An 18,628-nucleotide genomic window follows, 5' to 3' on the forward strand; every position below is an offset into this window, starting at 1 on the left:
TTTAGATAAGATGCCAGTATAGATTACGCGAGTTAACTACATTATAACGCTACAATAGGACTAATAATACTTCTGGCAAACCTGCTGATCACAATATTACATGCGTAAGATAGCATTTTTTATTACATGTGTTGGACTGGTTAGAAATTGAATTGGAACAGACTCCATCTTATCAGAGTGGCATTTATAAAAAGGACTCCATAAAACGCAACCAGGGGCAAGTCATACTTCTTGAGAAAACAGCCCTCCGCAAAACTTTTGATCTTAAATCCTAATCAACATTTTTGTCAGTTCATACGCACAAAATTTTTAAAACCCCCTAAATACATACGTTTTTAGCGAAAAAATTGTTTCAATATACACAGGGTATATCTCTGTCGGCAAAGCCGACTGATACTTTTTCACTTGGTAAAAGTGAATTTGAGATGTAAAGTCATAACGTGGAATTCTGCAAGAGTCTGAGATCATAACCATAAGACAATCCCACGGCAGCGGGTTCTTTCGTACCGGATTGACCCGGAACAACACAAAACCAATGTTCCGGCCAGCGGCTGCCACCTCAGTGTGTACATGTTCGTATTTGTTTCGTTTTTCTGTGTTGGGAGCAGCATATCCCGGAATGCCTGCTCCGAATTCTATTGGTCCGAGCCGGGACGGAGGAAAACCCAGGACCAATATATCTGTGCTCAGTTTGTCACATTCGCATCTTCACCCACATCCAACCTTCGGTGAGATGCAATAGATGTCAGGAGTGGGTGCATCTAAGGGGTTGCTCTGGACTCATCCACGTGAGGGACTACGACAGGGACTATGTTGCTGCATGCTGTGTGAACACAGTTCACAGTGAGTCGTCGTCGGATTACGAGACTCCCTCGTCGTCTGATTACGAAACTCCCCCGCAGTCCCCTCGACAACAACCTCACACGCAGCTTTTAACACCAGCCGTTGTTGTCCCAATCCCCGAAAATGCAGCCTTTTTGCAATTGAATTGCAATGGACTCCGAGGTAAGATCGACGAGATAGTAGATTTTATGAGTCGGAAGAACATCAAGGTCGCGGCGGTGCAGGAAACCAAGCTGAACAACAACCACAGCTTAGAGCATTGTGATGGTTACAATGTTCTGAGGAAAGATCGCACCAGAAGTGGAGGTGGGGGATTGGCTTTCCTATTGCACCAGTCTGTCCAATACAGACCTATCTCGCTTGAGCCTTTCTCTAATGACCCATACATGGAATGTATGGGGGTAGCAGTCAGGTGTGGAGCTGCCGAGATAGAGTTGCTGAATGTATACATCCCGCCGAGAAATAGCTGTATCCCTGATTATAGGCCTGACATTAGCCCGCTCTTGCAAGGTCATAATCGTCTGGTCCTGGGGGATTTTAATGCACATCATGAGATGTGGCATTCGGCCCTCGGAAACGACCAGAGAGGTACAGCGCTGGCTGAGCAGATTGATAGCTCTACGTTTTGCACGGTCAATGAGGACGCCCCTACCAGAATTAGAGGAGAGTGTCACAGTTCGCTTACATAACCATCGTGTCACCTGGTCTGACAAATGACGTTACCTGGCAACCCGTCATTTCCCTTGGATCAGACCATCTCCACATAATTGTCTCCATTAGCAGACCACCCGATTTCATCACCTCTGAACGCCGCACGTTCGTCAATCATAAAAAAGCTGATTGGCCGAGTTTCAGAGAGTTCACCAATCACCGCTTCAGAGAATTGCCCAATCCTTCTGATGTTCGGGTAGCGGAAAGGACGTTCCGGGACATCATCACTGCTGCAGCCGCTCGCCATATCCCTGCTGGTCGAATACCCGAAGTAAGACCAAATTTCCCAGCAGAGGCGACGGGATTAGCAAACGAGCGTGATGAGCTTCGTCGTATCAACCCCAATGACCCCAGAGTCAGGGAGCTGACACTGGAAGTTAACAGGCTGGTCGGCGAGCATAAGCGGAACAAATGGTTAAATCATCTGAAGAGCTGCAACATTGGAGCCGGTATAGGTGAATTGTGGGCAACGGTTAAGTCACTCTCGAACCCTGGAAGAAGGGAGGATAGGACCTCAGTCACGTTTGGCGACGTTACGTTGACTGACCCGAAGAGGTGCGCAAGTAATTTCAATCGACAGTTTGTCGAGCATCCCGAGAGTGACAGGGCGAAGAGAAGAGTATTACGTCGTATCAGATCTCTTCCTGCCGAGGATGAACCACCACAATTTACAATGGATGATGTTGCCAATGCCATCAGGAACGCTAAATCATCCAAAGCGTTGGGCCCTGATGGAATCTCCATGGTAATGTTGAAGCAGCTGGATGAGCCGGGAGTCGAGTATCTCACCAAAGTCTTCAACTTGTCGCTAGCCACCCTCGTTGTTCCCGAAGGAAAATGGGCAGGGTGGTCCCACTACGGAAGCCAGGCAAGGATGCCAGCAAAAGTGAATCGTACAGACCGATTTCGCTTTTGTCGCCCGTAGCAAAGACACTTGAGGCCTTGATCCTCCCCAGTATCAGAAACAGCTATCAAGTTGCCGATCATCAACATGGATTCCGTAAGCAGCACGGCACGACAACAGCGCTGCACGCCATTACCACATATATCTGTAAAGGACTTAACCAGAGACGGCCGTGCGATAGAACAGTGATGGTGGCTCTTGACTTATCAAAAGCCTTTGATACAGTCAGGCAGTCCACGCTGTTTGAGGACATTGAGCAGACAACCCTCCGGCCAAGCTTGAAACGTTGGATAGTCAACTATATGTGTGGACGCCAGTCGTACGTGGAATTCAGGAATAAGAAGTCCAAACCCCGTAGAGTGAAACAGGGAGTTCCCCAAGGTGGGGTGATATCTCCGGAACTGTTTAACCTCTACCTCTCCTGTATTCCACCCCCTCCAGACGGCATTGAGATCGTGATGTATGCGGATGATTGCACGATCTTGGCGTCGGGTACCTATCCTGATGACATCTGTGAGAGACTGAACAACTATTTAACTGATCTTACCACCTTTTTCCATTCGAGGAATATGCAGATTTCCCCCACAAAATCTACAGCCACTCTGTTCACCACATGGACAGCGCAGTTTGGACGTGAGTTGAATGTCGTGGTCGACGGTAGCAGAATTCCGACCACAAAAATTTTAGGGGTCACATTCGACACTACATTCACGTCGTGCGCACACGCCACAGCTATCTGCGACAAGTTGAAAAGTAGGAACAAGGTCCTCAAGTTCCTGGCCGGCAGCACTTGGGGTGCAGATAAAGAAACCTTGTTGACCACATATAACGCGATAGGTCGGTCTGTGGTAAGCTATGCGGCTCCAGTCTGGTCCCCGAGATTGTGTGATTCGAACTGGAAAAAGATTCAAACTTGCCAGAATGCCGCCCTGAGAACAGCGACAGGGTGCCTCCTCAAATCTTCAGTGGACCATCTACATGAGGAGGCAAAAATTCTTCCTGTAAAGCAACACAATGAGATGCTTTCGTTGCAGTACCTGCTTGGATGTTATCGTGTGAGCCATCCCAATCACCATCTTGTGGGTAGGCCCGCCCCATTCAGGGAGATCAGGAAGGATATCCATGCTCTAGAGGGAGAGGTCCAACGATACAGGAGAGAACCTCTAGATCAACAAGCATATCAAGCAGGATTGAATAGCATCCATACGGACGCAGTTGCCAAGTCCTTAAGCAATTATAGTGTGAATAAAGTACTCGGAGTACATCCTCCATCTATCGCAGCTGAGGAGCGTCAGCTGCCACGACAAACTAGAGTAGTTTTGGCTCAACTACGCTCGGGATATTGCAGTCGCCTAAATTCTTATTGGGCGGAAATCGATCGCGCCGTGCAAAACATCTGCCCTGTATGCGGCATGGACCCGCACGACACACAACACCTTTTTAACTGCCCCGCCAAACCTACCCATCTAACTCCAGTGGATCTGTGGCTACATCCCATCGAAGCAGCCATTTTTCTGGAACTGGAGATAGACCCAGAGCCAGATTGAACAGAGGAACGAACAAATAAACATAACAAAAACACTGTTACAACAACAACAATAACCATAAGATGGCATCCTTTATAAAGAAGGTTTTTAGGAAATCTGAATTGGTGTTATTTTAAAAATTATGAATCGATATCACTACAATTAAGAATCGATATCACTAAAATTACAGGGTTTAGATGGACACCAGAGGAACAGACAGACAGGGCTACTCGGTCAAGGTAAGAAAATATGACCCGATGAGTTGAACCATCGCCGTACAGCCGAGATCGTATGAAAATGCAACGTTTCGAGACAATTTTCTTCAACAATTTGTGGAAATTTTCGGTCGAAATGGGGAAATTCGTACATCATTGTAAATATAAGAATTTACACTTTCGAAATCAAGTCATTTTCCCAAAGATACAGGGGCTATTCCCGGAGTTATGGCTTCTAGAAAATAGTTGTCTTCATTAGGCCATATCTGGGAGATGCGTGTTGCTAAGTCAAAACTTTTGGTATATTTGTAGAGGTGGTATTCTCTTCTTTAAAAATAAGACAAATCCGTAACAAAACCCCTTCTAGGACCCAAGAGATTACTCATAGAGTACAAAATTCCCGAATTCCATAGTTGGTCAATTTTTTTTCCATAAATACTTTTCAATCTTAACCAAATTCAATTTTAACCGTTGTTGATAAGAGACCTAACTGTAAGCTAGGCTAAACGACTCAGAATGCTAAGAGAAGCCGATCGGTATAATAAAAGGTGAGCCTAGCTCCGTAATTCGGTATGTTACAAACTTTTGGGCCAAAACTAACTTATTATACCCTCCGCACCTAGTGGTGCAGGGTATTATAATAGGTCTGTCTGGTTACTTTCCCAGCAAGAATTGTCCAGCAAGAACTTTCTCAGAGAGTAAGGAGTTTTTATTTATTATGATGGGAGTGACGTGTAACCCGTTATAAGACTCCTACGAAATGTCAACAATGTGCATTAAAAAGTTGACCCTCCTTAACCTCTAACAACCTTTTCATAATTGACGTTAACGTCAAACATTGACTTGTGGGAGGTTTTACCACTTAGCCCAAACGGATTAGAACCGGTTTTACTTGTTCTGTTCGGCTTTCTTAATTTCTTTGCTGCTTTAAAATGCATTTCTTCTCTCCTTCTTCTGTTTCTTCGTAACATGTAACACCATTCCCATTGTAAATGAACTTGAACTTGATGTGACCCCATTTAATCAGTTGCAGTTGTTGTTTTTTTTTTTGTTTCTTGCATTGATTTTGTCTACCTCGTTGCAGGTTGGTCGCATTTATTGTTTTTGTTTGTGGACGGACACAAAAGGTAAACACAATTTCATTAATACAACAAAACTACCATTGACATTTTTTATTAGGTATCGATCGAACAGTGGTGATGGTGGTGCGATGTGGATGGCTTGATGTTTTAAACTTGGCTACGAACAAAAACTAAGCCAGCGCACGTGCGCATATCAAAGGCTTAAGCGTGTGTGTGAGCGAATGGTTAGCAGCGAAGGCGGCAGCAACTGCGTCGCAGCAAGTGATGTGGCCCAAACATCATCCCATCCCAAGTGTGAAGGTGTGTAAGTGTGAGAACAGCTGCGCTGTAACCGTTAAATGTGTGTTGCCACTACCAAAGGCAGACGACGACAACAGGTTAATCAAAGCTTGTTGGCCGCGACTGGCCCCGTAATGTTGTAGCAGCTTGGACGTTAACAAAAACACTACAACTATGCCGCGATCTATGAGAATGTGTGTGTGCGTATGTTGGTTGTTTGTTCAAAACCTACGCTCTTACAATGTTTTTGCACGATCATTATGAGTTGAGTCTGCTTTCAACAGCCCAACAGGAAGGTTCTGAACGTCCGTTAACCAAAACATAAACTCGGTATAACTGAAAGAAAAAATTAAAAAAACGAAAACGAAATTTTTTAATGTCATGTATGGTATTTTGAAAATTAAATAAAATCGGAAAAAATCGAAAAGAATTTTCGGGGAAAAATAAATGTTCGAAACAAACGAATTTACCAAGAATTCCCTCAGAGATATTTGTTGTGTGCGTTTTGAGTCTTTGCTACGCTAGTTTTCGTAACGGGCATTATCATAACCTATTGTGAAAATTTGGTAATTCAATAACAGAGAAGGAAGAGGAAGAAAAAAAAAAATAAAACTTCGAGTTGTTTCTTTTTTCCCGTTGACGCCGTTGACTATTTGCTCAATTTGTTAATACCATCCATCATTCGATTCATTCAACAACAATTTTCAACATCATCAAGACAAGAGTTTGGCATCAGTTTCAGAGTTTGCCATCGCATTAATAGTTCGAACGAAATCAATTTGCCCAATCACAAGAAAAAAAATTATTTAACAAAACAAAAAAAAAAAAAAAACCCTAACGACTCAGCACAGATTTTAGATTGTGGTCCACATTTAATGAATTCAAATATAATCCAATTATAGTGTAATTCAAATACAAAAATAACAACAAATAGTGTTGAAATAAATATCAATTAAAAGTATAAATTCTTACGACTAAACTAAAACGAATAACAAAACAAACAAATTCAAGCAAATTCTGTGTGACAATTGTGACAACAACAACATTTCAATAACCAATTGCAAAGGATTAACATTTTTGGTGCTTCATTCACAAAAAACGAGGAAACAAAAATTGAAGGTAATTTTTTTGATATTTTAACAAAATATTTGTAAAAAAAATAATAATAATTCAAAACTTAAATGAACTTGGAACTCGTAAATTTTGTATTGTCATTGGTCCCCCAAATCGCCTTTGTAGCCCCGTACCTATTAGCTCATAAGTATATGCTACCTTAAACGGATTTCAATACCTTGGCCCTGAACTGTTCCATATTTGTGCGAACATGGTACAGGGGAAGATATTTTTTTTGGTTTATCATTGTTTTGAAGTGGCAAAAGAGATGATTTTTAACTTATAGCCACCCACATACATCGATACAAAAATATTGGCCATATATTTTAATGTGTATTGAAGAAGCCATCCTACCCACCTAGAATCTAAATTTTGCAGATTAGAATATAAACAAGTGAGAAAAGGCTATAGTCGGTACGCGGCCGACTATGTGATACCCTACACCACTACCTCTGTGAATAAGCTTTTCACTCGAAAACATTTCTTTTATGGAGATACGAAAGTTTTCACCTATCTGGCTTTTATACCAAATGACTTAAGGCGAACTGAGCCGAAATAACTAATATTTAATTTTATATTTGACTATTGTCGACATCACCAACATCTCTATCTCTGTGAGAAAATTTCGTAATGATCCGATCAAAATTCCGACCTGTGGTGTGATTGCAGAAAAAATGGAAAAAAGGGATACATTAACGACTATTGCGACATCTCTACTTTGCATAATTTCAAAGATGGGATTTTCTACTTTCTTCAGGCTTTGCTTTTAGAAGGTCCCCGACCAAAGGTGTGATATCAGTCATTATTTTAAAAATCGCAAAAATGAGAAGTTGGGTTTTATTAGCGACTGTAGCGATATCTTCGTTGTTAGACCACCTACGACAACCTACGTTACATTGTTGTAAGGGTGATATTTTATACTTTCATTGCCAGGTTTTGCTTTTTGTAGACCCCTTTTAGACGCTGAGATATTTGCTTTGGAATAAAATGTTGACTTTTTCTCCAAATAAAGTTTTTGCTCATTCCGACCCCTAAATATTATCCGACCATCATCAAAATCAATAGGCTTCTTCCTCTGTGAGACCCTCATTAACCCTCGAAATTTCGTGACGATCCGATCAAAATTGCGCCCAGTAGCGTGATTTCCAAAAAAAAAGGAAAAATGGGATGTATTATCGAATATTGCGATATCTCCGTTATTTGGTCACCTACGACGACCTAGTTTGCATCATTGTAAAGATGGGATCTTCTAGTTTCATAGTAAGGCTTTGGTTTTGGAAAGTATCCAACCAAATCTGTGATATTCGTCATTATAACTAAAATCGCAAAAATGAAAATTTGGGTTTAATTTGCGACTATTGTGATATCTTCTTTGTTTGGTCACCTACAATAACCTACTTTACATCATTAGAAAGGTGATATTTTCTACTTTCATTGTCATGCTTTGCTTTTGGTATACCCCTTATAGAAGCTGAGATATTAGCTTTGGATAAAACGTTGTATTTTTATCCAAATAAGTTTTTTCCCATTCCGACCCCTAAATATTATTCGACCCTCACCAAAATCAATAGGCTTCTTCCTCTTTGAGGTCCCCATTAACTCTCAAAATTTCGTGACGATCCGATCAAAATTGCGGCCTGTAGCATGATTTCCAAAAAAATGGAAAAATGCGATGAATTTCTGACTATTGTGATATCTCCGCTATTTGGCCACCTACGCCGACCTAGTTTACATAATTGTAAAGGTGGAATCTTCTACATTTATAGTCAGGCTTTTCTTTTGGAAAAACCCCAGCCAAAGCTGTGATATTCGTCATTATAACTAAAATCGCAAACTTGAAATTTTGGGGTTTATTTGCGACTATTGTGATATCTTCGTTGTTTAATCACCTACAATAACCTACTTTACATCATTAGAAAGGTGATATTTTCTGCTTTCATTGTCAGGTCTTGCTTTTGGTATACCCCATATAGAAGCTGAGATATTTGTTTGGAGAAAAACCTTGTCTTTTTACCCACATAAGTTTTTTGCCCATTCCGACCCCTAAATATTATCCGACCATCACCAAAATCAATAGGCTTCTTCCCCTCCGGGACCCCTATCAACTCCCAAAATTTCGTGACGATCCGATCAAAATTGCGACCTGTAGCGTGATTACAAGGTTTAGATGGACAGACGGACAGACGGACAGACGGACGGACGGACGGACTGACGGACGGACACACATAGCCAGATCGACTCAGCTCGTCGAGACATTCATTTTGATATATATAAGTATGGGTCTACGACCATTATTTCGATGCGTTACAAACTTTTTGGCCAAAACCAACTTATAATACCCTCCCCACATAGTGGTGTAGGGTATAAAAATTGAAAATATGGTTAAGGTCAACTTGGAATAAATTTTCAATTGGCATTAATTTTTTCTCCAAAGAAACTTCATTTTATCTGATCCTCATTCGTTGTCATAACATTGACTAGCCAGTGTAATCCTTACAATACACTGTGGTTCCACCAGTGGACAAAAATCGAAAATTGTATGGCAACAAATTTGATTGCGTTTGAAATAACTATTCTCTAAACACTATTCTAATATCCAGTAATATGTCAAGTTGGCGTACAGAATTAAGGCCCCATGAAATAACACCCCAAACGGAAATGAAAATGGACACCAATTTTGTGGATGTTTTTTAAATCGAGCGATTTTTTACAAAAATATTTTCACAATTTTAGAAAATACAAAGTTTTTCTAAAAATTTGCAAAAATGTTATAAAACCGGAAAGCGCCGGAGGCTAAAATATTTTCACAAAGTTTTTCTAAAAAATATTTTAACAAAATCGGGCAATTTTTTATAAAAATATTTTCACAATTTTAGAAAATACAAAGTTTATCTAAAAATTGCAAATAATTTTATAAAAACGAAAAACGCAGCAGTCGAAAATATTTTTGAAAAAATCCAATGATTTTTTTACAAACATATTTTCACAGTTTTACTAAATACAAAGTTTTTCTAAAAAATTGCAAATACTTTTGTAAAACCAAAAAGCGCCGCAGGCGAAAATATTTTCAAAAAAAAAACATGGCCCGATTTTGTCAAAAATATTTTCACCTGCCGCACTTTTCCGTTTAATAAAACCGAAAAGCGAAAAGGGGATAAAGGCAAAAATATTTTTACAAATTTACTAAATACAAAGTTTTGTTTTAAAAAATTGCAAACAATTTCATAAGACCGAAAAGCGCTGCAGGCGAAAATAGCTTTGAAAAAATCGCGCGATTTTTTACAAAAATATTTTCACAGTTTTACTATATACAAACTTTTTTAAAAAAATTGCAACTGCTTTTAAAAAAACGAAAAGCGCCTCTGTTGAAAATATTTTTGACAAAATCGCGCAATTTTTTTACAAAAATATTTTCACAATTTTAGAAAGTACAAAGTTTTTCTAAAAAATTGCTAAAAATTGTATAAAACTGAAAGGCGGCGCAGTCGAAAATAGCTTTGAAAAAAAAATCTGGCGATTTTTTACAAAAATATTTTCACAATTTTAGAAAATACAAAGTTTTTCTAAAAATTGCAAATTATTTTATAAAACCGAAAAAAGCCTCAGGCGAAAATATTTTTGAAAAATTGCGCGATTTTCTACAAAAATATTTTTGGTAATAAACAAGTTAAAAAGTATCAGTCGGCTTTGCCGACAGAGATATACCCTCAGCCTGCGCAAATTGAAACACTTTTTCACAAAAAAAAAATATGTATTTAGGGGGTTTCAAAATTTTGGTCGTATGAACCGACAAAAATGTTGAAATTTGCGGAAAAGGTACTTAAAGGAATGGACCGACATAGACCATGGGGGTGCCATAGGGGGTTTTTACACCCTTCGGACTGTTTTCTCAAGAAGTATGGACTTGCCCCTGAAACAACTTTTACCATCGTAATTGAGGCAGCGAATGTAAGTTGCTTTAACAAAAATCAAAGTGATTTAATACCAGGTCTTAAAGTGAACTTTTCCAACATTTTGTGTGGGAGGTACGGGATGGAGTGGATATTTGTCCACTCCATATTCGAACCTGATCTATATCTGGTAGATATTATGAGAATGTGTAAAGTAATGACCAAATCGGTCACTCCCATCAAGAGTTATCGTGCGCAATTTTTCCGAATATTTGTGAACTTTTGTGGGGTAGGTACCTGAAGCAGTGGACCGATATGGCTTATCTACGAACTTAAACTAAGGTTTGGAAACAATATTACGAAGGCCAAATTTTGGCCGGAATCGGCATTTCCGTTCGAGAATTATCTTGCGCTTCCCCCCATAAACATGGTGTCTCAGGGTTTGTTTTTCAACTTTCAGGCTATTTTTTCAGGAAGTATGGACTTGCCCCTGAGGAAACTTCTACCTTCGTATAGGGGACAGTGAATACAAAATGTTACAACAAAAACCAAGGCGATTCGAGAGCAGGTCCTAAACTGAACTTTTCCGAAATTTTGTGTGGGAGGTACTCGAAGGAGTTTACCGATTGAGTCCATATTGGAACCTCATCTAAGTCTGGTAGAAATTTCATAAAGGGCAATGTATGGACCAAATCGGTTACTTCCTTCAAGAGTTATTGCACGCACAAATTTTCCGAACATTTTCGAACTTTTGTGGGGGAGGTACCGGAAGGAGTGGACCGATATAATCCATCTTTGAACTTGAACTAAGTTTGGACAAAATATTACCAAAGCCAAATTTTGGACCGAATCGGCAGGTCCGTTCGAGAGTTATCATGCGCTCCAACCACTACACACGGTGTCATAGGGTTTTTTGTAACTTTCAGGCTATTTTCTGAGGAAGTATGGACTTGCCCCTAATGAAACTTACAGCGTCGTATAGAGGACAGCGAATACAACTTGAGTAAACAAAAATCAAAGCGATTCGAGACCAGGTCCTAAACTGAACTTTTCCGAAATTTTGTGTGGGAGGTACCCGAAGGAGTGGACCGATTGAACCTCACCTAAGTTTGGTAGAAATTACACGATGTGCAAAGTATGGACCAAATAGGTTATTTCCTTACAAGAGTTATCGTGCGCACAAGTTTTGCGACAATTTTTGAACATTTGCTGGGGAGGTACCTGAAGGAGTGGACCTATATGGCCCATCTTCAAACTTAAATCGAATCTGGACAAAATATTTCGATACCCAAAATTTGAACCGAATCGATTGATCCGTTCGAGAGTTATCGTGCGCACCAGCCAGACAGACAGACGGACAGACAGACGGACAGACAGACAGACGGACGGACATTGCTAGATCTACTCAAAATTGTCTGAAACGGATATCGTACAAACATACTTGGGGTCTAAAACCATTATTTCGATGAGGCACATTTTTGGTCGTATCAAAGTGTAAATACCCTCTTTAGCCTAAAGGCTGAGGGTATAAAAAATACAGAGCTTTTGTATGAAATGCGAAAACATAAAAATTGTCCGATTTAATTTTTTCGGATTGAATTTTTTTTAATTAATATAATCTATATACACGGTGCTCTTGAATCAAATTTAAATGGAAGGTGCTTACACCTGGGAAGTTTTTGCGGATTCTGAAACTACAATGTTCATAGATGAACAAAAACAAAAATCGCCGGAGCGTTTTTTAAATAAACCGGGATTCAAGTTGACATGTTTAGAGGTTTTTTAGGTTTTCACGATTTTGCTTGGAAAACCGCAAGTCCAATCGAAATGGAGCTAAAGAAAATGTTGTAGCTGTCAAAATTCTCTACAGGATTGAAGTTTACATGTTTATGTTTTTTTTTGTTAAGGTTTCGCGATTTTGCTTGAATACGGCAAGTCTTATCGGCATGGGACCTGAGAAAATCGTATAGCTGCGAAAATTCTCTACAAGACTGGCTTATGTAATTTTTCCTAGGTTGTACCATTTTTTTTACGACGAAAATATCATTAAGGTCAATCTTGTAGAAAATTTTGATAGCTACAACATTTTCTTTATTCCCATTTTGATAGGACTTGCGGTTTCCAAGCAAAATCGCAAAAACCTAAACAACCCCTAAAAATTTCAACTTGAATCGCGGTTTATTTAAAAAGCGCCCCGGCGATGGGATTACCAAGCAGGACTATAGGAAAAAGTTTTGAGTTTCAATTAACTGACATAATTTCGCATATGCATTTATCTAATGAAGTGCGATATATATACTAGTTCCCAAGCTTTGCCTTCGTCTGCCACAAAAACAACATTCATTCAATACGCCTGAAGATCGGCTTAACCACCCGTGAAACGTTGCGTAATGGTTGAATGCGTGGGACTTCAATAGACACCTAGTTTTTCAATGTATATAATAGGTCTAATAAGCTCAACTCGAAAGAGAATTAATTAGATTTTTTTTGTTTTTTGATTTTTCTCATCTATGAACATTGTAGCTTCAGAATCCGCAAAAACTTCCCAGGTGTAAGCACCTTCCATTTAAATTTGATTCAAGAGCACCGTGTATACGAAATGTCTTCGGCTTCTGACCAATTTGTTACAAAAATATTTTCACAGTTTTATTTAATACAAAGTTTTTCTTAAAAATTTCAAATAATTTTTAAAAATCGATAAACGGTGCGTTTTTTTATAAAAATATTTTTGGTACTTCAAAAAAAAAAAAAAAAAAAAATAGAGAGATTTTGAAAAAAACACATAAAAATTTCCCGATTTAATTTTTTTTCAATTTATATATGTAATTAATATAATCTATATAAGAAATGTCTTCGTCGAATACCATAGTCTGGTAAAATTTCTTCGAACTACTACAACAAATTCAGATACAATTTAATTTTTAAGTACATTTATGAAATCTGGAAGATTTTGTGGAGACTTGTTTGGCACTTAAGTCTTCCCAAATCTACAAATTCGTTTATATTCTACTTCTTCTCTAAAATTTATAACAGTTCTTTGATCAATAGAAAATAATGGAAAATTTCGAAAGCAAAAAAAAAGTAACTTTGACGTTAAGAAAAGAATCGTTGGGAGTTATGTCAGGTGTTTTTTTTTTTGTAGTTATGTCCGTGCACCGTTCGTTGTTCGATTTCTTCATAATAACTTTCGAAAATTCACCCCAATTTATTTTTTCTGTTGAACATTGGATTGCATTTGGGCCCTAAACATGTGCAAAAGTCCTCAATGAAAAATGCAATTAGACCCCAACATTATTTAGACCTTAATTTGGTATTCTGGTATTTTTAATATCAGTACTGCAGACTGCATATTTTTTGTAAAATACAGGGGAAAGTCTCTAGTTTGCGATAAAAAAGAATCTGCCCCCGGTAAGTTATTCCCCTTATACGGGCAAAATGTGCCTCTTCGAAATAATGGTTTTAGACCCCAAGTATGTTTGCACGAAATGTGTTTCAGACAATTTGGAGTCGATTGAGCAATGTCCGTCCGTCTGTCTGGCAGGAGCGCACAATAACTCTCGAACGGATCAACCGATTCGGTCCAAAATTTGGCTTTCGTAATATTTTGTCCAAACTTAGTTTAAGTTCGAAGATGGGTTATATCGGTCCACCCCTTCCGGTACCTCCCCCACAAAAGTTCGAAAATGTTTGGAAAATTTGTGAGCACGATAACTTTTGAAGGGAGTAACCGATTTGGTCCATACTTTGCACATCGTGAAATTTCTACCAGGCTTTGACGAGGTTTCAATATGGACTCAATCAATCCACTCCTTCGGGTACCTCCCACACAAAATTTCGGAAAAGTTCAGTTTAGGACCTGCTCTCCAGTCGCTTTCAATTTTGTTGTAACAACTTGTATTCACTGCCCCCATACGACGGTACAAGTTTCCCTAGGGGCAAGCCCATACTTCCTGAGGAAATAGCCTGAAATGTGCAAAAAACCTATAACACTGTGTGTAGTGGTTGGATCGCAAGATAACTCTCGAACAGATCTGCAGATTCGGTCCAAAATTTGGCCTTCATAATATTTTGTCCAAACTTTGCCTAAACTTAATTAATAATAATCTATATCGTTCCACTCCTTCAGGTTCCTCCCCCACAAAAGGTCAAAAATGTTCGGAAAAAATGTGCGCCCGATAACTCTTGAATGGAGTGACCGATTTGGCCCATACTTTACACATCCTAATATGTCTGCCAAATATAGATCTGGTTTGAATATGAACTATATTTGTCCACTGCTTCGGGTACCTCTCACACAAAATTTCGAATAAGTTCACTTTAAAACCTGCGCTCGAATCACTTTGATTTTTGTTGAAGCAACTTGCATTCGCTGCCTCAATTACGATGGTAAAATTTTTTTTTCAATGGAAAGTCCATACTTCTTGAGAAAACAGTGTAAAAAACCCCTTATGGCACCATATGTAGTGGCTGGATAGCACGATAACTCTCGAACTGATCAACCGATTTGGTCCAAAATGTGGCCTTCGTCATATTTTGTCCAAACTTAGTTTCAGTTCGAAGATGGGCAATACCGGTCCACAGCTTCCTCTACTTCCCCCCAATATTTAAAAAATTTCATTAAAATGGTATGCACAGTATTTCTTGAACGGGACAAGCAATTCGGTTCAAACTTTGAATCTCCTAATATATAATTGTTCCACAAACATCCCATAAGGGACAAGGGAGACTTCTCTCATATCAATGAGTGCACCCCAATTCATATTAGCTCAATGATATGGGACCTACAGTTTATCGCCGAGTCCGAACGGCGTGTCTAAGACACCACTTTTGTAGAGAAGTTTTACATGGCTGAAATACTCAGGAAATGTCGCCAACATTACTGAGGGGTATTTTACCACCGTTGAAAAGTGTTTTGATGTTGCCTGGCGGGGAATCGAACCCACGACCTTATGTGTGCAAGGCGGGCGTGTATACCATTGCACCACGGTGGCACCCGAATCTCCTAATAGTTTGTCCAAATTTAGTTTAACTTCTAAAATGGCCCATATCGGACCTATGCTTAGGGTACCTCCCCCCCCAAAGCTAGAAATGTATACCGATGCTGTTCGTTCTATTCCTGTTTACGGCCATATTATGTTTTCCCTGGACAAGTCCATGCTTCCTGGCATACTGTTCCAAAAGTTATACGATGACCCACTGAAATGACTATTGGGTGCGATATCTATTGAAAAGATATGATTCCAAAATAAGATCCACTTCCATAATGGACTATGTTGGTCCATTCCTTTAAGTATCTCCTCCGCAATACTCTTGAACTTAATCCTAATCCATTTCTGTCGGCAAGTTCAAATGTCCAGAAAGGACCACAAAATTCTGAAAATATCCTAAATACATTTGATCTGTCCGCAGATGAAAGTTTCAATTCATATATCTCTGTCGGCAAAGCCGACTGATAAAACAGTTTTTACTTGTTTTCTATCTTTTTGCCTCGTTATAAACCAGCAGTGTTCAATTGGGGTCCCACGGGCTGTCAGTGTATGTAAATTTGCTCACTCACACAATTCAAAAAGAGAACATTTGCTTTTGTTTTGAAGGAGCTACCGTTCAATGGGGGCTATATGAAGGCGTGGACCTATACCGAAAAATTTAGAAGGGAAAGCTGAATACCCCCAACGAAGACTGAATACCAAATTTCAGCCATTTCGATGGGTTATTGTGTCCACAAATTAAAAAAAAAAAAACGAAAATCGGGAGATACTGTTGTATGGGGGGGACCTTTACCGACAAATTTCTGGGGGAAGGTTTTATACTCCAAATGAATGCTAAATACCAACTTTCAGTCATTTCGGTGCAATATTGAGGCCACAACCTTCAAAATACCGCAAATCGGGAGGTACCGTTCTATGGTAATATGGGGAAAGTTTAATACCCCCAACGAAGACTAAGTACCATATTTCAGCCATTTTGGTGTGATAAACCTTCAAAATACCAAAAATCGAGTGGTACTGTTCTATGTGGGCTATATCAAAACGTGGACCGATATAGCCCATTTGCAATACCAAACATTCTAGGAGTAACAGAAACTTCTCACGGTGCTCTTGAAGCAACTTTAAATGGTAGGTGCTTACACCTGGAAAGTTTTTGCGGATTCTGAAACTACAATATTCATAGACGAGAAAAATCAAAAAAACAAAAAACAAAAAAAAACGCCGGTGCGCTTTTTAAATAAATCGCGATTCAAATTGAAATTTTTAGGGGTTTTTTAGGTTTTCACGATTTTGATTGGAAACCGCAAGTCCTCTCGAAATGAGACAAAAGAAAATGTTTTAGTTATGAAAATTCTCTACAAGATTGTCCTTTATGAAAATTTCGTAGGTTTTACCGTTATTGAGATATAGAAGTTCAAATTGGGACAATGCATTGACTGTATAGCTAAAAAACAAAAACAAGAAAAAATCGCTGGGGGGATTTTTATACCCTCAGCCTTTAGGCTAATGAGGGTATTTACACTTTGATACGACCAAAAATGTGCCTCATCGAAATATTGGTTTTAGACCCCAAGTATGTTTGTACGATATCCGTTTCAGACAATTTTGAGTAGATCTAGCAATGTCCGTCCGTCTGTCTGTCCGTCTGTCTGTCTGTCTGGCTGGCTGGTGCGCACGATAACTCTCGAACGGATCAATGGATTCGGTTCAAATTTTGGGTATCGAAATATTTTGTCCAGATTCGATTTAAGTTCGAAGATGGGCCATATAGGTCCACTCCTTCACGTACCTCCTCCACAAATGTTCAAAAATTGTCGCAAAATTTGTGCGCACGATAACTCTCGAAGGGAGTAACCGATTTGGTCCCTACTTTGCACATCGTGAAATTTCTACCAGACTTAGATCAGGTTCCGATATGGACTCAATCGGCCCACTTCTTCGGGTACCCCCTACACAAAATTTCGGATAAGTTCAGTTTAGGACCTGCTCTCGAATCGCTTTGATTTTTGTTGCAACAACTTGTATTCACTTCCCTCCATACGACGGTACAAGTTTCATCAGGGGCAAGTCCATACTTCCTGAGAAAATGGCCGGAATGGTACAAAAAGCCCCTATGACACTTTGTGTAGTGGTTGGAGCGCTAGACAACTCTCGAACGGAGCTGTCGATTCGGTCCAAAATTTGGCCTTCGTAATATTTTATCAAAACATAGTTTAAATTCGAAGATGGGCTATATCGGTCCACTCCTTCAGGTACCTTCCCCACAAAACATCAAAAATGTTCGGAAAATTTTGCGCACGATAACTCTTGAAGGGAGTGGCCGATGAAATCCATACTTTGCACATCCTAATATATCTACCAGATATAGATCAGGTTCGAATATGGACTATATTTGTCTACTCCTTCTGGTACCTCTCACACAAAATTTCGGATAAGTTCAATTTAAGACCTGCTCTCGAATCACTTTGATTTTTGTTGAAGCGATTTGCATTCGCTACATCCATTACGACGGTAAAAGTTTTTTCAGGGGCAAGAAACAGCCCAAAAGGTGTAAAAAACCCCTATGTCACCATAGGGCCATTACCGGTCCACAACTTTCGGTACTTCTCCCCAATATTTAAAAATGTCACCGAAATGCTAGGACGATATCGCTTGAATGGGGCAACCAATTTGGTCCAAACTTTGGATCTCCTAATAGTTTAGTTTAACTACTAAAATGGCCCATATTGGTCCTCCTAAGGGTACCTGCTCTACAAAAGTTCAACATTTATGTCTTAGTGCAGTTAATTCCTAATCCACATCTTTGTCGGCAAGTTCAAATGTTCAAAAAGGACCACAAAATTCTAAAGAGACCTTAAATACATTCGGTCTGTCCGGAGGTGAACGTTTCGCTTCACATTGGCTGAGGGTATCTATCTGTCGGCAAGGCCGACTGACACTTTTTTACTTGTTAAATAAATCGCTGTCAAAGTTCATATTTTTATACCCTCAGCCTTTAGGCTAAAGAGGGTATTTACACTTTGATACGACCAAAAACAAACAACAAACAGACAATTTTGAGTAGATCTAGCAAAGGC

The 18,628-nt window shown here is 39.4% G+C and overlaps 1 protein-coding gene across 1 annotated transcript in view; it reads left to right on the forward strand.

Moving 5' to 3' along the window:
• Positions 1-5,643: 5,643 nt before the first annotated feature.
• Positions 5,644-18,628, forward strand: part of wat (waterproof) — a 225,089-nt gene continuing 212,104 nt past the window's right edge. The window contains exon 1 of the mRNA XM_073984023.1: positions 5,644-6,679. The gene's annotated coding sequence lies outside the window, so the exon portion shown is untranslated. The remainder of the gene's footprint in view (positions 6,680-18,628) is intronic.

The sequence above is a fragment of the Musca autumnalis genome, unplaced genomic scaffold (assembly GCF_047663935.1).
Source record: "Musca autumnalis isolate F117 unplaced genomic scaffold, ASM4766393v1 scaffold_1, whole genome shotgun sequence".
In the NCBI taxonomy this organism is placed as follows: domain Eukaryota; kingdom Metazoa; phylum Arthropoda; class Insecta; order Diptera; family Muscidae; genus Musca; species Musca autumnalis.